This window comes from Lolium rigidum, chromosome 3 (genome assembly GCF_022539505.1).
Source record: "Lolium rigidum isolate FL_2022 chromosome 3, APGP_CSIRO_Lrig_0.1, whole genome shotgun sequence".
NCBI classification, from domain to species: domain Eukaryota; kingdom Viridiplantae; phylum Streptophyta; class Magnoliopsida; order Poales; family Poaceae; genus Lolium; species Lolium rigidum.
The window spans coordinates 138,627,996-138,652,055 of NC_061510.1; the positions used below are offsets into that span (position 1 = coordinate 138,627,996).

The following is a 24,060-nucleotide window of genomic DNA, read 5'->3' on the forward strand; positions in this document are numbered from 1 at the left end:
TCATTTTATGGAAAATGATGATCTAGCTTTGGCCTATCGTCAAGCGAGCTTGAAGATTGGAGTTGAAGGGACCATCGCTCTTGTAGCGGCCAGCGGCCAAAAATTCGATTGGGTGAAGACTGGTGCTCCCAAGGGTTTGAATTCTGAGAAGTGGAAGGCTCTGGTGAAGGACACCAAACTTTACTCGAAGAAGCTTATCGCCTTCCTTAACCCGAAGTCCTCCGCCTCTGCTAGCACTGCCCAAACGGAGGTCAAGTAGACTAACTTGAACTTTCTTTTCTTTTCTCTTTTGTAGATACTACCGCATTTTGTTGCTCCCGATCATTTGTGTAGGCTTCCTATAAGTCGTATTTTGTATAGACCCGTTTATGTAATTTGCTCTGAATATGAATGAAAAACGTGTCTTACCAAATGATTGATGTCGATATTTTCTTATTTTCCAGTTAATTTTTAACAACTAGGGATGACGTGGTAGTGTCCACGAGCTCCATCGCCGTCTCTAGCAAGCTCAAGCCTCAGCTACGCCGGTGCCGTCGACATGCAAAGTGGCCAGCGGGAGCGGAAGGATTATGCCACCAGTAGCGTGCAGGTTTACACACACATGGAGCGATGCAGCTCAGCGTTGGCCATTACAAAGGCGTGCTCGACACCGCAGGCGTGGCTGCAGCTTGCACACAACAGCCCCCGGCGCAATACAACATGTTTGGCCGAGGCTCAGGTGACTGGCTACCAGCACAAATTAAAATGGACTATGAGCATGTAAGTCTATTTCTTGACTCGAATTTGTCCAGTTTACAGAAAACTCCTTTTAGGTAAGTTTTAAAAATATTTAATCCTTCTAATGGGTATTTTACCAATGGGTAATCAACTTTGGCAATATTATCCAAGGCAGGTGAACTTTTGGGTAAATAACCAAATTTACCAATATAAAAATATGTCACAAAAATTTCATTGGAAACCTTATTTGAATATAAATCTAGTGATATAGATTGTGTATATATAATTTATATTTTTTTGATCAAATTAATAATTAAAGTTTGTCGTGTGTGTTTGGTGAACCGATCCAGAGGAACTATGAGCTTTTCCAAATTGTTAGACATTATAAGAAATTTCTTATTTATTGTCATCTCTCCGCCAATGCATGTTCTCCTTTTCATCTTTCTTTCTGTAATAATGCATGTGAAACTATTGGTGCATGCACTAATTAATGAGATGAGTTATGGAGTACACAAATTATACTATTGAATTTGTATATAATTAAACTTGCCAACTCATGTATTTATCTCTCAAAATGACAATAGAAGTTTTAATCATGAAAAAAGGACTTCATGAGGGAGTAATCACAAATGAAGTAAATTAGTGTCGGGTTGATCTTGCTGGATTAGGTCACTGCCGTATATCGTGAACTTTTAACATAATAGACCATCTGATCCAACAAATTGTCAAAAAAGGCCACCTGTGAACAAAATTGCCAATAAAGATCACCTCACCGTGGCCACAGGGCCTACCAAGCAACACGGGCCCTGCCGCCATCAGCTTTGGTGGTGCATTCGCTGGCCGTGGTCATCGTCAGCCAACGTCAAGCTAAGGTGGGTCATACCACCGAACACCATGGCGGCAGGGTGATGTGGTGGGCCTGACCGCCACAGCCCATGGTGGTACCCTGTTGGCCTTGATCAACACACCAGAATGGGCTGGAGCCACTAAGCCGTTCAGGCATCACATATGCGAACACAGGGATCCTCGGGCGGAGGTGGAGCATTTAGAAGGTTATGCGTCGTCTGATCACTTGCCTATTCTTTTGAGTTGTGCCCCTCGTCAGCAACTTCAGAACCGAGATGTTCATCTCTTCATGTACGAATGTATGTGGGAAGCCCACGATGATTTTTCAGACAAGCTTGCAAAGGCGTGGAGCTCAACGAGCAACAGCAGATCGGCGAGCGAGCTGAAGCAGAAACTGGAGGTTGTTTCGACCAGCCTGGCAGAATGGGGGAAGGAGACCTTCGGTAGTGTACGCCTTGAGATACGTGCGCTCCAGAATAAACTCCCGCACTGCACAGTGAGCCGGGGTGAGTTGAGCCTTCGTATGTCGAGATCAAGACAGTGGAGCGCCTCGCGGAGATGCTACATCGGGAAGAGATAATGTGGAGGCAGCGATCCCGAATCCAGTGGCTCTCGGAGAGAGATAAAAATACTAGGTTCTTCCATATGCAGGGAAGTCGGCGCAAAAAGAAGAATAGAGTCAAGGAGCTAGCTAGAGCGGATGGTTCTATCACTTCTAGTGAAAGTGAAATGGGAAACTTAGCTAACGCTTTCTACCAGCAGTTGTACACGTCTGAAGGTGTATCAGACATGGATGAAGTACTTCAACATGTACCCGTTCGGGTTGATCGTATGATGAACATGCAGCTTGATGCTCCTTTTTCTGAATCAGAGGTCAAGAAAGCGCTGTTTGAGATGTATCCTACCAAGTCGCCGGTTCAGATGGTTTTCCCGCACATTTTTTTTTCAGTGGCATTGGGAGGTGTATGGGGAGGAAGTGACTGAATCTGTGTTGTGTGTACTGAAGGGACACGATGATCCTTGGAGCATCAACAAAACTTTCATAGTTTTGATCCCAAAGGTGGCCAACCCGTCGGAACTAGGTCAGTTCCAGCCCATTAGTCTGTGCAATGTGATATATAAGATCACATCCAAGGTTGTGTCGAACAAACTTAAAGTGGTTCTTCCAGAGATCATTTCTGAGAAACAGTCCGCTTTTGTACCTGGGAGATTGATTGCCGATAATATCATGACATCGTATGATTGTCTTCATTTCATGAAACGGACAAAGGCGAAGAAACATTGCAGTTGTGCGTTCAAGCTAGATATTAGAAAGGCTTATGATCGAGTGGAGTGGCAATATTTGGAGGCTATTATGCTAAAGCTAGGATTCAGCAGCTCCTGGGTGACATTGGTGATGCGGCTAGTGTCTACCGTATCCTTCTCGGTACTTTTTAATGGAGTACCATAAGAGGAGCTCAGTCCAACTAGGGGCATCCAGCAAGGAGACCCCATCTCACCGTACTTATTCTTGATTGCAGCAAAGGGCCTCTCGTGCTTTTTAAAATCTCAAGTTCTGCCATCAACACTTAATGGGATCAAGGTGGCAAGCAGTGCTCCGTCAGTTAACCACCTTCTTTTCGCAGATGATAGCCTGCTGTTTTTTTAGGCGAGTACGGAGGGAGCTATGAAAGTTAAATTGGTTTTGACAAAGTACTGCAAGGCTTCGGGGCAACAAATAAATATGGACAAGTCCTCTATTTTTTCAGTGAAGGATGTCCAAAAGTGATCTAAGAGGGGATAAAAAATGAGCTGTTGGTGTTCAGGGAGACTCTCAATGATAAGTATCTCGGGATGCCATCTAATGTTGGGCGCTCCAAGAGGGAGCGTTTAAATACTTGAAGGATATGGTTTTAAAGAAAATTGTGGGATGGATGGAGCAAATGCTATCGGTAGGGGGAAGGAGATTCTAACCAAATCTGTAGCCATTAGCCATCTTCTCAATGTCCTGTTTTAAACTACCTCGGGGCCTCTGTGAGCATATTAACACACTGATTTGGAATTTTTGGTGGGGCGGTAAGGAAGGCAAGAGGAGGACTTGATGGGTCTCTTGGGACCAAATGGTACAACCCAAATATGCTGGTGGATTGGGATTTCAAGATATTGAACTGTTTAATCTTGCTTTGCTTGCGTGTCAAGCATGGAGGGTTTTAAAGGAACCTACAACTTTGAGCGCACGGATGCTTAAGGCTATCTACTTCCCGGAGTCAGAGTTGTTAATTGCTGAACTTGGGTCACACCCATCACAAGTTTGGCGTGCTATTCTGAAGGGCCGCAATGCTTTGAAGCTAGGCCTTATAATGAGGATTGGGATGGGCGATCAACTGATGCATGGTCGCAAAATTGGTTGCCCCGTGATGAACGATCGCTCCGTGTGGCACCGCGGAAACAAGGTGCACCGAGGAGAGTTAGCGAGTACATCGATAGCTCGACAGCTTCCTGGAACTCAAAGCTCGAAGAATTCTTTCTCCCGATTAACGCTGAGGTGATCAAAGGAATACCCTTGTGTTTGAGGAACCAAGATGATTTCTCGGCGTGGCATTATGAGAAGACTGACGTTTTCTCTGTCAGGTCGGCCTACAGAACCCTAGTCACTACCAAGAGTACGAGGGAGGAATGGCTCGATGGCCGGCGAAGGGAAGATGTGGACAAAATTATGGAAGTGCAAGGTTCCCTCGAAGGTGCAGATTTTTATCTTGAGGTTGGCACGTTGCTCGTTGCCCACGGGGACGTACGTCACCATAGAAACATGGCGCCCTCAAGTGCATGTTCGATTTGTGGACAAGAGGACTCGTGGCAAAATTCCCTTATCGAGTGCACAATGTCGCGCTGTTTACGTGCTCTCGCTCATCCCAATGTTGTTGAGCATATTAGCCTCACTACGGAGCCCTCTGCCCCACAGTGGCTATTCTCGATGATGCAGTCTATGAAGCATGATGAGTTCACAAGCATGGTCGTAACTTTATGGACTATTTGGCATGCAGGGAGAAATGTGATCCACAAAGACGTGTATTAGAGTCCGATGGCAACCTTTCAGTTCGTGGAGAGTTATCTTCGAGACTTGGGTTCGAGCCAGCCTGAGAAGGAGAAATGCAGTAGGATCCTACAGCGGACATCGCAACCTCCAAGCTGGATCGCTCCGCCGCCAGGGACGCTAAATGTGAACGTGGTGCAGTTGCGAAACCCAGAAGCGTGGAGCAGTTGAGGTCGTCTGCCGTTCGGCTGATGGGTTTTTCCAAGGAGCATCAGTGGTTGTATACGATGAGATTACACACCTAGGCTGTCTCGAAGCTCTGGCTTGTAGAGAGGCCCTCACTCTGACGGTAGATCTTCCTGTGAGCGAGGTGATTGTGGCTACTGATTGCTTGGAGGTGGACCATGGATTGCAGGGCAAGTATTACGGCCAGCACACAATCCCGCCAACTATATTTAGATGTGCGCCTTGGCACACGATCCCGTGAAATTTGCACCGATTTACAGTATATATAAGAATGATAAAAATCGGGTGAAAATGAAAATATGATTTTTAGATTTGACAAAACAAAGTCGATAGGATGAAATTAGGACAAAGCACACCAAATTATGAATGGAGTAGCAAAACGCTTATATACAATCAAGGAAAAAGGAAATAGAGCAATATTTTGGGGCTTGCCATGGCTCACAGGCCACGGTGAACAGTTTGTAAAGTGCTATATTAAGCATCTATAGATATCGACGCTAATAAAACATCAAATGAAAAAAAATACTATTCGATAGGTGAAACACTATGTAAACTGTCATTAGTATGATATGTCAAAGGTTGTTGGTTGCATAGTCGGACTTGTCCTTCGGAATGATGTTTATAACATGTTGTCGGAGAGAATGTCCCTTCGCCCTTGGTGGGTATGGTGTTGTTAATAGCTTTGGAAACTGCGGATGGTGAGGGGCGCCTTGATCATCACCCTGGAATCCTAGATGGAATCTCACCAACATCCATAGCTTAAACCTGGTAAGAATGGACGGGAGATCATATTAGCTAAGGGTCAAAGGTATCAACATTGACATATACATAGAGAACATTTGTGAATCAGGAGCCCGACTTGGCATGCGTTCCCGTCTTTGGTAAAAGATTTGGCAATCGCTATATTAATCGTGCATAAAAGTATATAACCGGCGAAGCTATAAATGAAGAACACACGACTTAGTCATTACAAAAATGAAATATAGAAACAACCGGTATCCTTGGATTCAGTTCTTAAATGGTAATTAGAAAACAAAATGTAAATAAAAATGGTACACTCTCTTATGTTACAGATAGACATGTATTGCGGCTGTGTTTCTAAAACTATTAATTTCTCCTATGCGTCTCTAAGCTCCCCACAAATATATAGAGCACGTATCAATTGATACTAAAATAAACTCGTTTCTTTAGTCCACCCAAATGTTTGCTACTGATCTACAAACTCTACCAACAAACTAATTTACATAGACAGAGAACACTTTCAAACCCATGTTATATGAATGAAGAACTTGTAATGGTATAACTGGTTATATTGATCTGGGCAACCTTTTTCCATTTTATATTTCTTTTACTCAAGTTCATTTTGTATCCATAGCCAGCCTATTTGGCCCAAGCTTGTGGTCGACATACCACTTTCCTATGACCATAAGATATATTGATGTCGGTAAAGGAGATGGAGCAGAGGACAAACCTGCTGAAATTAAGAAACCTAAGTAAATCCAAATGACTAATTAGTTGGGTCGCCTACCTCTACATAGTTTCCTTGTCAGCCACCTGAAATTTTCCGGTGGCTAGCAAACAATTAACTTTTTTTAGGTCAAAAAAAGTGTAACGTATAGAATATCAGCTAATGTTTGACCTTGCTTTCCATCTTATGCAGCAATGCATACATAGTTCATACATAAAATAATATGCAACTAAATCTGAAATTAATGAGCTACCATGGTAAAAGAATAAAGATAATGGATTGCTTCATATTCAAGGCTGGTATTGATTTGAGCTGCATTTTTGTTATGGTCTCAATGTATATGACATCTACTAATTAGGCCTCGTTTTGGTGCTCTGCAAATAAAGATTGATGGAAGTTTAATGGAATTTGGCAACTTCTGTTCTGAGCAATGTACAAAATGAGCTCCATGGTGAAAATCCAAATGATTAGATTCTTGTAAATTAGTGAATTATGGAGCAAATTAGAGGCATAAATAACCAAGAATATTTAGAAAATCTTGTAAAACATTAAAATTTAAAACTTTACCTTACTCTGTTGTTTTGATCTTAATAGCAGCTCATCAGGTTCTGATATCGTCAGAAACATTACTTCATGTGTTTTGGAAAGTTTTTTGAATACCTCTTCATTGTATTAGGTAGATAATGCCTTGACGGAAATATAATTTCACACCAGTCTGCACGAAACATCATTGAACTCTAATTAGCCAAACTTTATATCACCAATAAGAAGGCTTATTAAAGAACGCATGGCTACTGTAGGCGTTGGTATTAACCAGATTAGATTCAGCCCAGCTTCTGCATTAATTCAGAGAATGTAAAGTGATAGTTTAGAAGTGTAGGGGAGGTTGTTGGTGAACATCCTAATTTCGTGCCAGCTTCAGGATTGCAAAGGACATCCTAGAAAATGTAATACACATCTCTGTTGCAGTGATTTTGTGTTGCTATTGTAGGCTACGCGGACCAAACACTACTAGGGAAAGGCTTATAGCCGCACTCCTTACCGCCGGCAAATACGAGCTGAAGATGCCGGCGGTAATACCTTCCAGGGGGGGCTAACAGTACCGCCGGCGAATAGAAAGGAAGGCGCCGGGGGTAGGCCGATTACCGCCGGCGAAACAGAAACAGGGGCGCCGGGGGTACAATGGGCCGCGGGGTCCCAAATGGGCCTGGCGTTACCGCCGGCGTTTTCGGGCCGAAGCGCCAGCGATAGTGGGCTCTACCGCCGGCGAAACGGGGACGTGGACGCCGGGGGTGTCGCCGAGCCAGGGTGGGCCACCTGGCCTTACGTTACCGCCGGCGGTTTCGGCCAGCAGATGCCGGCGGTAACTGGCCCTACCGCTGGCATTCTTCATTGTAGGCGCCGGCGGTAACCTGGGCATGTCCATTTATGACGACCAGCCACCTACCACCACCCACACACACTCATATGTGATGGCAAATCAACCCAAGCACTAGTTAGCTCATTCCCCCACCCATTTTAGCTATTTCAACCAATAAAATATGATGTATTTGAGCAAATCATGCACTACCTAGCCTCTCTAGCATGATTTGCATAATATAGATCTAGATCTATCTCCTCCCACCACCTTTTCCACTAGATCTAGCTAGATCTCTCCATTTCTTAGATCTCTAGATCTCTCAAGCATTAAAGTCGACGTGTGGCGTCTCTCGGGTGCTTTTGGACATCGCGTCAACTAGTAGGTACATAAACTAAATGAGTGGAATGTTCATGTGTTGGCGAAAATTCGCGGTTATATCACTAGTACTAGTGGTGGCAAAAGGCGTGGTTCCATATATGTAAATGCATTGTTTTGCATTTGTTTACGCGTGCGGGAACATTGAGTTGCCAATGTTTTGCCGGAATGTTGATTAACTTCCGTTCCGGCGAATTTTGGAACTCCGGCATGACAATATTTAGCAAAGGTCATGCCGAATTTTTTCCGTGAAAACCGAGACGGCGGTGTAATCAATTATCTTGTCTTGTAGGCGGCGATGGTCATCGCGATGAGGGAAAGCGTCGTGGATAGATACGTGGAACGCGCGACGGCCGACATGTATCGAAAAAGCGAAAGGATATCATGTGTCCTTGTCGAAGATGCAAGCTAGGATCGTTGTTTGACCCCTTCTCGGGCATAGTGAATCAACACCTGCTCGGGTATAGTTTCATGGAGGGGCATACTCGGTGGATGAGTGATGATGGAGATGATGATATCGATGGTGATGGAGATGATGATGGTGGAGATGATGATAACGAAGGTGATGGAGAGGATGCCCCACACGACAATGGAGAGGAGGTTGAAGAGGATGGCGCACACGTTGATGGTGATCAAGAAGGCCGGGAAGAACATGCGGCCGACGAGGACATGAGTAGAAATACCCCGCTAACCGCGGCCGTGCGGAGACCGTCATGTTCAAGAACTTCTTCTCGGTAACACATCGACCGACCCCAAAATCGCTGGTAGACGGAAGGCTAAGCTGGATCAACTCGAGGTAGACTCGAGAACTCCGTTGTACGATGCAGCTCGTGGGACGGAGGAGAGCCGTACGAGATACGCTCTCGATATTATGGAGATGAAGGCAAAGCACAAATGGACGGACACAAGCGTGGACGAACTCTTCGGATACTTGAAGATCCACTTTCCTAAAGATAACACGTGTGCCGGTAGCCTACGGGAGGCCAAGAAAATCGTGTGCCCTCTCGATTTACCGCACCGAAATACCACGCATGCATCGGTGACTCGCGTAATATATCGGAACGAGCATGCCAATCTCGATACATGCCCACGAGTGTGGCGAATCTCGATACAAGAGAGGGACAAAAAAATCTCCTCGAAAAGTTGTGTGGTACTTCCCGCTCACGCCCCGTCGCAGCGGTGCTTCGTGGACCCCAAGGAAGCAAAGCTCATGCGCCGGCACGCGGAAAGAAAGGAGGCGGTGATGCGTGATGTAGAACGGGTTGAAAACCCAGTGCTAACACACCCTTCGGATGCAAGCCGAGTGGAAAACATTAGACGATGAGTATTACGAAGAATTCGGGAAAGAACCAAGGAACATCAGGTTGGGTGCGAGCACCGACGGACTCAATCCGTTTGGGAACCAAAGCAGCAAGCACAGCACCTGGCCCGTGTTTGTATGGATGTACAACCTCCCTCCATGGCTATGCCCTGAAGAAGAAGTACATACACATGAGTATGCTAATCCAAGGGCCGACGCAGCCGGGGAGCGATATCAACCTGTATCCGGAGCTATTGAAGGAGGAGCTAGTCACTCTGTGGGAGGAAGGGACGGAAACTTGGGACGCCTACGGACAAGAAACTTTCCGTATGAAAGCCGCACTTGTTGACGACGGTGCGGGACTATCTTGGATACGGATATATCGCGTGCCGGGTGTGCCACGGACACAAGGCATGTGTGAGGTGCATGGAAAAGACGCCATTTTTACAGCTGGGTAAGGATCCCGGGTCTTCAAAAACCGTCTACATGAGGCATCGAATGTGGCTTCCCAAGAATGACCCGTGGAGGAAGCGTGGAGACCTGTTCAATGGGAAGGATGAGGTCGAGGGACCTCCACCTAGGCGAAGCGGCGAAGAGATAGATACTCTGTTGAAAAGCTGGAAAGACTGCCCTCCGGCGGGTCAGATAAAGATCCAAAAGCGGAAGAAATGAGACAAGAGAAAGAAAAAGGAACCCGGGCCGCTCTTGGGGGTATGGAAAAGGAGGTCCGTGTTTTGGGACTTGCCGTCTTGGAAGATCCTCGGTACGCCTCATAGCCTTGATGTCATGCATATCACGAAGAACGTGTGCGAGAGCTTGCTTGGCACCGTGCTCAACATGCCGGAGAGGACCAAAGACGGGTCGAAAGCAAGACACGACCTGATGGCCCTTGATATCGAAAAGAGCTTCATTTCGCCCGGGTTGACCAGGAAACCGAGGAGGAGGAGACGGATGGTCGCAAACGCAAAAGGGTGGCCAAGCAGCGCGAAACTCCTCGCCCCTCCTGCTTCACTCTAAATCCCGATGAGCTCGAACAATTCTTCAAGTGCCTACTAGAAGTCAAATTTCCCCTAGGCTACGCGGGGCTGATACGCGGATGGCTGGACCCGACGAAAAAAATCTTCGGCGGGATGAAGTCTCATGGCTTGTCATGTCATGATGACGCGAATACTTCCGGTTGCTATCCGAGGGATAATGGAACCGCACGTTCGTGCGACGGCTGACCGACTCGTGTAACGTCTTCGACGTCATCACTCGAAAGTCGATAACCGTCAAGAAACTCGGGAGGCTGCAGGGAAGAGATCGTCACCATCCTATGCGAGATGGAGATGTACTTCCCGCCCGCCTTCTTTGACATCATGGTCCATCTGCTGGTGCATATAGTGGACGATATCGAGGATCTCGGGCCCGCGTTCCTTCACAACATGATGGCGTTAGAAAGAATGAACGGCTTCATCAAAGGATACGTTCGTAACGGGGCACATCCGGATGGAAGCATCGTCCGGGGCTTTCTCACCGAGGAGTGCATCTCTTTCGCAAGAATTATTTAAACGAGGACGACCCACGTCCGGTTGGATTGCCCGCCAACAAGCACCTCGGCAGATTCGAGGGAGTAGGCCACAACGGCGGCGGGAGGGAACTCGACGCGGATCAAGATGATAGGAGAACGGACTTTAACGGGGCCCACTTAGTAGCACTACGAGCACATGAACGAGGTAGAGCCTTGGGTGGATCAGCACATAAACATGATCAAGAGCAGGGCTGACAAGCCGATGACGGAACAAGAGGTATTTAGAGCGCACAACTCCTCTTTCGCGAGCTGGTTCAAAGACCAGATTGATGCCAATCCCCCACCAATGGCAAGCGACGTAGACAAAATGATATTGGCCTTGTCTTATGGGCCCGCCGCCAACCTCATGACTTATCGGAAATACGACATCAACGGTTACACATTCTCCACGAGAGGAGAGAGACAAAAAAAGCGACTATCGGAACTCGGGCGTGACGATGGAATCGTACATGGGTGAAGAGAAGAAAAGGTACTACGGAAGGATCGAGGAAATGCGGGAGCTCGACTACGTCGGGGAGAAGCTACCGATGTTTCGTGTCGAGATGGGCTACGGACGTCACAAAAGAAGATGCGTATGTCACCACCATGCGGCTGCCCCCAAATCCAAGACCAAGAACCCCACCGCGCAAAATGAGCCTTGGGTATTGGCTAAGCACGTCGAGCAATGCTTCTTCATAACCGACCCGTCAAGGCCCAGCCGTGTTGTCGTAAGGAGAGGAAAAAGGGCCCTCGTCGGAATGGATGGAGTTGCCGACGAGCAAGACTTCGACGGCCTCGTCGGAGACCCAATGATGGAAGAACCCGATGAAGACGATAGAACCTACACACTAAGAAGAAGAAGGACGACGCTACCTAGGTCAAGTGTTCCTCCGTACACAAGGAGTCGCGACGATACCGGTGGGGTCACAAGGACCAAGCGGAAGGGACTTTGAAGTCATTTGTGTATTTATAATAATTATCTCTCGAGCAACCATTTGTCCTTCTCAAGTGTATCCTAAATTTATGTCTTGGTTTTTTATCGGATATCCTCGAAAGGACTTTGAAGTCATTCAAGAATTAAAATCATCAATTTATGTCTCGCAATTTATCCTTCATTGCTTTATTTTATCGGATGTTGCCAAAGGACTTTACAATTTATCTAAATAACTAAAAAAGTTCTTAAGAAAAGAAAAAAAGGTGCCTTTTTTGCAACCTGGTATGAAGTTTTTAAAACACAGTATAAATGTGCCATGAGCAAAAACACAACAAAAATGGGTGGTTTATTCGCACCCGTGGGGATTCGAACTGCAGATCTGCTGGGTGGGGGGAAGGAACGAAACCACTCTGGTAAGTACTCATGTTTGTCAAATGACAGGGTTTGGAAAAGAAATATTGCCAGCAAATATTACCCCCGGCGAATACAACATTTCCGCCCGCGGTAAGCCCACGGGTCCCACCTGTCATTGACCGACAACTTACCGCCGGCGTTTACCGCAAATCGCCGGGGATAACTCTTCATGACTTAGCCATTTCCCCTCTGGCCAAATCCCAAATCCCAAATCCCAAGTCGCCGTCGCCCTCTCGATCCATCGCCGTTGCCGTCGTTCGATCCGCCGTCGCCCTCCGTCCTCCGTCGCCCTCCGTCGCAGCAGCTCGCCCCGTCGCACCACCTCGCCTCGTCGCCCTCCGTCGCCATCTTCGATCCGCCGTCGCTGCCTCCCCCAGACCACCGCCTTCGATCCGCCGTCGCTGCCTCCCCCAGACCGCCGCCGTCGTCAGCAACTCAAGCTCGTCTGCCGCCGTCGCTGCCTCTCCACAGGTGCGCGCCCTCTCCTCTGCCCCCCCCCCCCCCCCGAACCCCCCCCCTATCGTTGCTTGCTGCAGCCCGGATGCTACGAAGTATACATACTCAGCAACCCGGTTGACTGTGCAAGCTTGTTTTTGTTGTACGAAAATTGGTATGTCTTGCCCTGCTTTAGTTTTGGGAAAATGTGTTCAGCACTTATTTTTGGTAGAAGTTAGTTGCATGGGTTTTGCCACGCTGGTGTGGCTGTGACTTATGCAAGTTCGTATCTGTTGTTCACTTGTTCTATAATTCGTGGATAGGCCATAAAATTTGCGGATAGGCCATAAAATTTGCCAGTGGATTCTTGGCTATTTGTGTACTGGATCTACAAAACTTTATTTTTGTGTGCAATTTTGATTCTGTGGGTTGGTATACTGGATAATAACTGGTGAACAAGACACATGTCATATTATTGCTTTTGGTTATTTGCATTACTAGCCTTTTGTTTCGGTGTCGTGTGCTTCAGTTTACCCTTAGATGTGAAGCCACAAATGTTTAATTCAATAGCATATATGGTCTATTTTGGGATTTGGGACGATCTGGTTACAAATGCTGTAGCTGTGTTAAAATACGGAGATTTTGAATCCTATTTCAAATCTGGACATGTGACATATATTTTAAAACAAGTAATTTGACCAATTGAATTAAGTGCCTTTTATAATTAAAACTTTGCCTAAATCATATCTTAAGAACCGTGTCTCGATAACAATGAACTTTATATCAAAACCAATTGTTTTTCGAGAGATAAATCCAACCATGAACTTATCACGCATCATAGACCTTTCTATCTCTGCCGGATGGTTAATTCCACGATAACTAAATAATATGTGCGGGCAATTATTAATTATCTGGTGTAGCAGATTGCCCCAATTAATTTTGCTAAGCATGGACCCTAGCACTTCTTCTCCATCGCCAGAAACTGGAGTTCTTACCCATGCCCTAGCAGTCATGAAGATGTTAAGCCCTTTACTGGCTATAGCATTTAAGATGTTTATTTGGAATCAATATGTGGAGACTAAGTGTTGAATTTTCTGAATTGCAGGAACCGCCGTAGGAACCGCCGCGGGAACAAGCTACCCGCCTCTCCGACCTCGTCTTCACCGCTCACTCCTCCGGAAGCTCAAGGTAATTAGAATGGGGATGAATGTGAGATGGCATGAGCTGTTTCCAAATGCTGTGAAATGGCATATAAATGCTGTGAAATGAGCTGAGTGTATCATGTGCAAATGTCTCTGCGGGTACACATTGAGTGCCAATGTTTTGCCGGAATGTCGATTAACTTCCGTTCGGCGAATTTCGGCACTCCGGCATGACCTTTTTTAGCAAAGGTCATGCCGAATTTTCGCCGTGGATTCTTGTTAAACTCAGTTTACCAAAGACACATGGTGCTGGTCCGATACAATGCGAAGCTAAAAACTTGCTAAACACAATAGATTATATAGACTTGTTTACGCTCAGCTAGCTCTAACAACAAATATATCAGTAGATGACATGAATCATACCAAGCTTGTGAGATCACGGTATATGAATTTCTGAATTTGTCAAATGATAGTTACGAGTATATGAATTTCTGAATTTGTCAAGTGATAGTTACAGGTATATGAATTTCTGAGTATATTTTTAAAATGAACACTTACGGTAGCTTTTGCACTTACAATAGCTTGTGCACTTACGAGTAGCTTATGCACTTACGGAAGGTATAGCTAGCGATGTCGTCTTACGAGACCCCAACGAAGACGTTGACGGGTCTTCTCGGCGGAAGTTGGATGAGCACTACGGGCTCATGGTCTCGGATCAGGCTGGAGGAACTTCCGGGCAGCAATGACGAGTCCTCGGAGGAGGAGGATGCTGAGATGGACAACGATGGTGAGGATGAGAGGGGGCTGCCGACGAGACCACCGACGGTGGCGTTGCCGGGGGTAGCTCGGATACTACTACCGAGGCCAAGAGGAAACGGAAGCGGCGGCGCCCAAACGGGGTCGGCACCACTCGCGACATAATCACCGCGGTGGACGCCAAGACCGGGATTCCTACCGAGCCCAAGCACGTGGCGAAGGGGTACGGCCTCCAGCGGGAGCAATCCTTCGGGACGTCGTCGACGTCAACGAGACGAAACTCCGAACCAAGAAGAAGCGGCATCTGCGAGGCCCAACTCCTTGCGCGGCTGCACGCACGGTATGAGTTCCCTGTGGAATACAGGAACGAGGATACCAAGGATAACATCGTGAACGAGACGAGCCCTCTCTAAGTTCTCCAAGAACCTCAGCGGTTATAAAACCATGCTGAGGGGGATGCTTGGTGACAATGAGACTTGGGAAGAGATCCGGCGCCACTTCCCGCGGATGACGCTGGAGCAGGTATAATAAATTCTTGGAAAACGAGGAGCTCGAGTACACCAAAAGACAATCGACACGGGGGAAGGAGCTGGCGGATAAGAACATCGGTCACCACAATCTCGGTTGCCGTGGCTTCGAAGGCAAGCAGCCGGTATGGGACAAGGAGGACCAGGCCTACATAAATGCTGGCCTCGAGCCCCCTTTTGCCAAGTACAAAGACCCACTCTTCGGGGCATATCTCAGGTCCCGATACCATCGAGAATTGGCTGGGAAACGTGTCACGAAACCTGATGTGGTGGTGGGAGTTGAGTTGGTCGCCGACGCGAAGGTGATGGCACTAGAGAAAGCGGTGGTAAGCAATTTACCAGCTTATTAATTTGATACTGCTCACCAAGTCCATTACATTCTAAAATTGTTCATGTTACTTCAGCGGTTGGCGGAACAAGCGGCCGCCGAATCAGGCTGGCTCCTCGTCCCGGACGTCGGCGGCAAAGTCCGTGGGACACGCCTTTTATCGGGGTCGAACACCGTGAAGGCGCGGCCGCTTTGGACAAGCCCCACCGTGTCCCCGGCGCCGGAGGAGGTCGCAAGCTTGCCGACTATGGCTTGGACGTGCCCTCAAGCGCTAGGGAGTCGCGGCGGGCGCGGAAGGACCGGGAGCACGAGGCTCTTCTGAAAAAGGTGGCCGACTTGGAAACAACCATGGAGCAACGCGTCGGTGCGAGGTTCAGCAACGAGTCGGTGCCGAGGTTCAGCAACGCGTCGGTGCCGAGGTTGCTACCGGGGTCGATGACGCGCTGGCCAACGAGGGTCAATGAAATCATCCACGATCTTGTCTTGTCGATGAAGAATTACTTCGACGCCGGCGGTAAGGGACCGATGCCGGTTATCAGCCTAGGCGCCGACAACTCGGACAACCGGCCTCCAACTAGACACGCTCAATGCACACCCAACTTGGTGACTCCACCCGCCGGCAATGTCGGCGCTAGAGAGGATCGCCGGACCTGGGGGGCCCGATACTAGCCCCTCGGTCACTGCACGCCTGGCCTCGGTCCTTCAACGCGAGCCGAGCTCGACGCCCTCACGGTAATTAATTTAGTATCTCAAGCTCTACAAATTAGTTACTTTGTCGTCGCCCCTCTCGACATACACATGTTTTCACGAGGCGAACGCGACTCCTTGCACCTTGCTACTGAATGTGGACAACAAGTTGAAGGCTGTAGCGAGCGGCGGTGTCATCCTGCCAACACGGCGGATTTTCCATTGCGTCGGGATGGATGATAGCTTGAGCCGGGTTCGCGTGAACCGGTCGTTACCGGGATGCCAAGACCTCCATCCTCCTTATCAACCCCGGAAACGGAAACCCCGCTCACTCTCGGGGACCTCAAGAATCACATCCTTCTATGGCCGAAAGCCCTAATTCGGCTGAACACCGCCTCGGAGTTCGGACGCAAGCTATGGCATGGTCACTCCTCGGGATGCAACGGATGCCCCGAGCCAAGCCAAGGTCCCAGCTCCAACGGCTGCTTTGACGGCGAGGCAAAGGCAGGGCCGGTGCTCCACCGGCTTATGATCAATTTGAGCCCGATAGTCAGCCCGATAGTCCGCACGAGAGTCCGCACGACAAGGCGTTGGACATCGATCAAGCTCCCATTGATACGTTCATCGCCGAGCTCGACGCCGACGCGGTTTCTCCTTACAAGCCACCCGCCGGTCATATCCTAAAGAAGAAGTTGTTCCTTTCACAAGAAACGCCCGAGCAGGAGGACACTACCGCCTTCACCGCTCCGCCCCGAGTTGGGCTTACCCCGAGGACACTCCTTGGTGCGACCACGGAAGGTATGAAACAAAACGCCGCTCCGGCCGGTTGCGGTAAGAAGAAGGGCAGGAAGCGGAAGAAGTCGGGAGATGTTGCGGCAAGCAAGATAGTGGTTAATGACAAGTTGCCGACCCCGTGGAGGAAGTTGCATCACTTAGGCGAGCCGATGCTGCCGGCACACTATGTCAACAAGTTGACGCCGGATATGAGGAGCGTGCATGATGCTATTCTAACAAAGGAGAAGCTACTTCTTAAAGATAGAAATCCATCGTACCCGATTTTGATCGCCAAGGTGCCCACTGGCTTTGGCTTTGTCAACACATACCCTGCGGACTTGATATTCATTCGGTACGAAGACATCTTCAGGCTCTTGCACATGCAACAGCTAGACCGAAGCTTGGTCCGCCTCATATCGCTCAGCATGGCGCACGATATCGCCATGGAGAACACAACGCACATCGCTATCATGGACCCCTACTACATGACTCCAAGCTGTCGTCCGGACCGAACAAGCGTTTCTCGCCAACTATATCAAGAATTTCTTGGTGTTAAACAAGGATAAGAGTTGCTTTGTCATACCATATTTCCGCGAGTAAGTATTTGGTTACTAAAGTACCCTATATTACATTCTTTCATGAATTTCCTTAATAGCTGAGTATGATGGTTTATTTCCATTTTGCGCAGTTTCAAGTATTGCACCCTCCTCCTCTTTTACCCGTATCATTCCGATGTCACTTATCTCGACTCCGGGCTTGATAAGGAGAAAGACTTCACCGACCTTAAGTCTACACTTGATAAAGCCCTCAGCGGCTTCATAGCTGAGGTTGGCGTCAACAAACTCAGGCATGAGAAGAAAGTTAAGGGTTGCCATGTGTGCAACCACATAACCAAGTTCCCCTGCCTAAAGCAATCGGCGGATGACAATGGGATGGAGGCATGGTTTGCCATCCTACGGATGAGGGCGGTTGTAAGGTCTCGAACGATCTCTTGTTGCCATCTGCTCTGCGGGGAAGTTCGTGAACATGGCGGACACCACCGATGAAAACGTGAGAGGCGACTTCCGTGCCATCCAGCGGACCATTTGCACAATACTACGGAGGGATGTCATCATGAATGGTGGCTTGTTCAACTATGCCTCCGCACTTTCTAATTCCGAGATACAAGGCCGATTAGAAGATGGATGTGACGAGAGAACATTCAACACGCTCGAGGGCATCCGTCCCTTCCCGCCGAAGTAGACTTGAGTCAAAAACTTTTGTGTCCTGCAAATGTTAGTCATAAATTACATAAGTATTTTTTATGTTTGTTCTTTTGCACACCTATATGTTATATCTCTCTCTATGGATGTACTAACAACTTACATTTCTTTGTTGTGTGTTTGCATAGATGACGTACTATGTCGTCTACCACGGCAGGGTTCTCGGAGTCTACGAGGACTCGGGAAGACTGTAGGAGGCAGGTCCACCGTTTCAGCGGCAACGGCTACAAGGGGTACACCACTTTGGAGGAGGCGGAAACTCGATACGCCAACTTTCGAGCGGGACGGAGGAGGGAGATGTGGAGGACCCCTTTCATCGTGATGATGCTTGCCGCTACCGCCTCTCTAGTTTACTATGTCATTGTTGTTTAGCTAGGTCGTCGACTGGACTTGTATGTATTTGTGTAATATGTGCTACTTCGAGTCGTGATGGTTGAACCATATGGTCGACACTTGTGTTATTGATGCATGCATGCATGTTATGGACATTTCGGGACTTTCTAATGATGTGTATCTTGCTAATGATGTATATTTTGCTAATGATGTCTATTTTACTTGTCATTCCGGTAATTGCCTGTATATTCTATGTATATGCTATGAATTCTGGTGTATATCTTGTGAAATTCGAGTTTTTTTATTTTTTCTCCTGTTAATATTACCATCGGCGAAATTGTCATGTATCCCTGGCGTTTTCCAAATCGCCGGCACTACGACCTGATACCCCGGCGAAATGGCAAGACGCCGGCGGTAAGACTTACCCCCGGCGAATAGGGTAAAACGCCAGCGGTAAAGGCTCTTACCACCGGCGAATTGCAAGGCGCCGGCGATGAGGCATTACCACCGGCGAGGTGGTCGCCGGCGAATGCAAAAACGCCGGCGGTAAGGGTTTCTGGGGCGCCGGCGGTAGTCTATTTCCTAGTAGTGAAATCTTTTTTTCTCCCTGTTAATACATAAAACATCATGTATCCATCCTGTAGAGAGTAGTACATCAATGAGAAAAATTCCTAACTACTCGAAGCTTGCAAGAAACTAATAGTCAGACTTTCAGGTCAAGCATGTAATTAAGCTACCTAGACCTACTTGATGCCATTATGTAAGTAGTTGATGACCCAAGATGTAGCTGGTGTGTATGGGGGTCTCATCCAGCCGGTGTTACTCGCCTCATGTCTCTTGGCATCAGCCTCCTCACTGCTTCAAGCTTTGTCTGGTACAGATTTAAGATGTGCGAGGTTTACTTATAGGATTCACTAACAATATTGTGTAGACTGTGTGTGCTTAACAACTAAATGGTACAAAAAAAATATTAATCTATTAAAATGCAATAGAGACTATTAACAGGGAAATATGGTTCAGATGCAACCTGTGCCGTCATCAGTACCAGCAGAGGATCCATCGGTTGTCGCTTGGCAGTGATGATGTCAACAATTCCCAACTCATTCTCCATGACATCTTTTGCAGAAAAAAATACAAAAGGAATTGCAATATTTTCAATTTTGATTCAAGGACACAGAAACACCAGGCCATATTGTAGAGTTTTTTTTTTCGATTATAGGATTCTATTCTATCGAAGTCGGTTTCATTTTGGAACACCAGGCCACGTCTGGAGATAAAAACGGACGTCGCAGCCCTCAGATCTAATCCCATCAAAACAATAACTGAAATCCCTAACCTAGCTGGTCCTCGCCGTCCATGCGCTGAAGAATTTTCATGGTGGACTGCACCCCAAGGAGGTTCGGATCAAGAGGCCGCAGCGTGGTGCACTCTCGCGGTCTCGCTGATATCAAAGATCTTGAATATGTTCGCCAATCGCTGCCCTACTCACGCGTAGATTGACTTCTGCCCCGTGCAGGCGACGTGGTGTAGGTGGCCGATGACCGGGAGTTCCAACGGCGGCGGCGGAGGCGGTCGCCGCATGGAGGATGCACCCCACATGGTGATGCGACTTCCAGATGAAGTAGAGACATGGGAAGATGAAGAGCAGAGGAAGGGAGGGCAGAGAGATAGTTTAGTTTAGCACAACCTCACCATGTATCAGCCTCTCGCTGAGTCGCTGTGCTCAGCATGTCCGCCAATCATCCCATAACTCTCGTGTGCAACGTCGCGAAGCTCGCGTAATTCAGGAGCCGGAGTCGGTCGTATAAGCACTCGGAATTGAAAGCTGCCTCCAATCCTCCAGGGCATATTACGTCTTTGTGGCCTGATCTAAACCTGGGTGTCAAGTGCCCAATACATGTTCGTAGATTCCAAATTTTGTCAATTGCTGCTGGGTTGTGTCATCTGCTCGATTTATGTTGCTGGTGTTCATGATGGATCCAGATAGATATGCAGTCCTGTTTCAGATGCAGCATGTTGATGGCTTGACGACGGCGCAACAACAAGCAAAGAAGCACCCAGTTGCGTATGCATCAATGCAGATGCACGTAGGGTGAATTTGCTAGAAGAAGTCGAGCGACCGATGAGAGTACCAGCCCTGATCTTGCCGACAAATTTAAATGGAAACACATATTCCTAAATCAGGCATGAACTTTAAGAGCAGATGAAATCCGTATGTTATTTATGCTGAGCCAAGCCGCAAGGGATCATCGGTGTCTACAGACCGGGTCCAGCCCTCCCGTAACTCCCCAGCCCTAAACGCCGCCGCCGCCTCTAGCGCCACCGGGGCAAAGGCCCTCGGGGCGTGGCGGCGGCGGGGGCCCTTCCTCGTCGACGCTTGGTGGACGGCGGCCGGATCCCCTTCCTCGTCGCATGGCGGGCGCGCGGATGGGTTGGGCGGCGGCGGCCTGCGCTGCGCCCCCTTCTCCCGTCGGCTCTCCCTCGGCCGGCGCGGTTGGGATGGGCGGCGGCGGCCAGCGCTGCGGCCTCCCTCCTCCCGTCGGCTCTCCGCAGCACTCCGACAGGGGCTGGTGGTGGGCGGCGGCCAGGCTCATGGCCTGCGCCAATTTCCCCCCGCCTCTCGCCGGTGAGTGGAGGCGATCTCGGGCTTCACCCGCGACACGAGGTCGCCCGGGGCAGCAGCCTTGGGTAAGACGGTGGAGGTGGCCCTCTTCTTCGCCGGAGAGGGTTGGCCTGCGGTTGGTGGTGGTGGATCTATCAATCTATCACTGCGTTCCGGCGGCGAGATGGAGATGCTTGGAAGCCGGCGACGGAGTCGCCGGTGGAGGGTTGGAGTGGCCAGCCCGGGATGGTCGCCGACGTGGGGGTCCGACCTGAATAAAGGCGGTGGTCCTAGGGTCTCTCTTGCGTGAAGAGGAAGACCTACCGGAGGCCTGGACTCGTGATCTAGCCGGAGTGTTGAGTTCCGGAAGGCTCCGCCGGCGAATGTAACAGTGCTTTTTGCCCGGAGTTTGCTGGATCGGTGGTATTCGGTCGTGCGCACCCATGCTTTTATTCCGACCGATTGGTTCTGGAGGGAGCGACGCGAAGCTCTTTTTCTGTGTTGACATCAAGTGACTATGGATCCATGATGAAAGTCGGAAGAAGAGAAGTTCATGAAGGTCGGAGGGGAGGACTAGCTAAGGGAGGTTCAAGTCTCCGCGTTGTTGAGGGACTTGCTTGGTGTTCTGGGTTTCACAGCAGCGGTATGAAAGTGAGGGCGACAACACAGGTGAAGTTCAGAGTCCTACCTTTCAGGGTGAAAACCCAAGGTCTGGCCTTAACTGGTTGTGCCTGGCAATGACCTTGTTGGAGGCATTGTTTTGAGAGCGGAGACTATCTTCAGGGTGAAAACCTAAGATCGTTGATCGGGCGACGATGGTGTTCGCGCATTGTTCCCTTCTTGGAGGCGTCGTTTATGGAGATTCTGTATTTCAGGTGTTGTCTGGCGGTGGATGTATTGCTGTTGTTAGGCCCGAGATACTGTAGCGGGAATTTTATTTCTTAGTTTTCTTTTCTTCTTTTTGACTGTGTGCATCCGTAGTGCCATTAGGGTAGTGCGTTGTTGCAGAGGCTGGGTGTAATTGGTATCGTTTTGATATTAATATATTCCCTTTATCGAAAAACAGACCGGGTCCAAGATAATCTGCAGCTTCCCTCTAATTGGTCATGCGTCATGCCATGCTTACACGCCTGACCGACTGGCCTAAGAAGCCGGAAGTGCCGTTCTCATTGCTGATTGATGCAACACACTGCAGCATCGCCACGTGCATAGCTTCTCATGTAGTCCAGCCCGAATTTTCTGTCATGGATGATTGAACTTCCCTGTAAATGGTTGTGGCCGATATTCAAGCTAAAGTATACTGCGCTACACATTTGTCCGAAGGGCACAATGCACGAGAAAACATCAAAGCGAGGTAATCTCCTTTATTATATCACCAAGAAAGACAAATATAGACATGAATAGAGTCAAATACCCTCTACCCGAACCAGACAATATTCACAATCGATTTTTTATATACCCCTAACCCTGGATTCAATTTTGAGCCATTTTTTGTTGTATTTGTAGATATATCATGTAACTGTGTTGTAAAATGTTTATAGAAATTTTTGCAGTTCAAGTACAACATCTTATTGTCCTTTTCTTGAAGCAACATGCATCATGCATCCAGAAGAATTTGGTGAAGGTACATATATATTGAAGCATATCATCTAAGAGGGCTGATACATCGTATGTACTGAAGAGAGAGAAATTGATTCCAAGTACGGCTGAAGGAAGCGCAAGGGCTCCGAAGGCATTGAACTCATGCACACGCAACATGGCTGGATTGTAAGTAAAGACCAGAGAAATATATATGTAGCTTCAGTTCTTATATATAAATTTCGGAGTAACATAATTACAAACAATGTCTTTTCATATGAACTCCCCTTAATGTCAGGATTTTGAAGTTAACTTTATACGAAATTGACAAGGTGGTAAAGAAAATAATATTTTCTATATAAAATATCAGTAGAGAAAAACAAGTAGTTATATTTTTTGTGTTCTTCATATGAACTGCATGAATAGCTGGTGTCTGATATAAAAAAACCTCTATTACACATTCATTTCGAAGTAAGAAATAGAGGAGTTAAGAAAAACAACTTTGTGTAATCCATATGAAGTGTTTAAATAGCAAATGTCAAAATAAAATGTGTACGGAAATTAGTAGTTGCAATAATATGGAATGTCTACATGATAGAAAGAAACTCTGCAATGTCTGTTTTCATACATATTAGAGTGGAAGTCCATAAATAAATGATTCTGTATATGAACTAGATGCCTCTCATGCAGTTTCCAGCAGCTGAAAGTAGTTGATAACATATGCTAGAAATAATCAAGTGGTACGTTGGGTAAGAAGAACTGTAAGATCCATTTCAATGTCTACATATTTAAGCGAGTGTATTGTACGTCAAACTGAAGGAACTTTATCTTTTCAACATGAAAGGTCTTAGCAACTGAAAGTGTGTGCGAATACATGCTGATAAAAACAAGCACTTAATGAGAGGGAGAGGGGGGGGGGGGGGGGGGTAGAAACTATGTTCATACAGAAGGATTGGTTGAGCAAAGGATATGTGTACAAATTGTTTTTTCTATATTTATGTCTAAAAATTATAGTAGAAGTTGCACAAAGAAAAAAAATCCAACGCATTACGAACAATGATGAGGTGGCTGGAGGATGAAAACACAAAGTTTAAGTGTAAGCCACAAAATAGTTGGATTTGAGGTAACATTACAAGTCAGACCTAACAAGAGTACAAAGACCCGACCCTAAATGTTACTCAAAATCTTGGGCCGCACCAAGTATGATGTCTTACAAACAACAGTATACCTATTAGAGATCCTTAACTTAATTGAGTTTGACTACTTAATCATATAGGGAAAATAATACTAAATGATGTTTCACATGAATATTCTTTTGTAAAAGATTTTTATATTTGAATTCATGTGGCTCGCCAGCCTCTTATAAACTAATATGATGAATATGGGAAATGATTATATACTACTAATGAAACAA

The 24,060-nt window shown here is 47.4% G+C and overlaps 1 long non-coding RNA gene across 1 annotated transcript; it reads right to left on the reverse strand.

Moving 5' to 3' along the window:
* Positions 1-5,258: 5,258 nt before the first annotated feature.
* LOC124698283 lies at positions 5,259-19,316 on the reverse strand. Its single transcript, XR_007000922.1, has 3 exons — positions 19,214-19,316; positions 6,858-7,005; positions 5,259-5,587 (listed from the first exon to the last, which is right to left on the reverse strand). It is a non-coding gene; the product is annotated as an uncharacterized LOC124698283 (long non-coding RNA).
* Between the last annotated feature and the right edge of the window lie 4,744 nt (positions 19,317-24,060).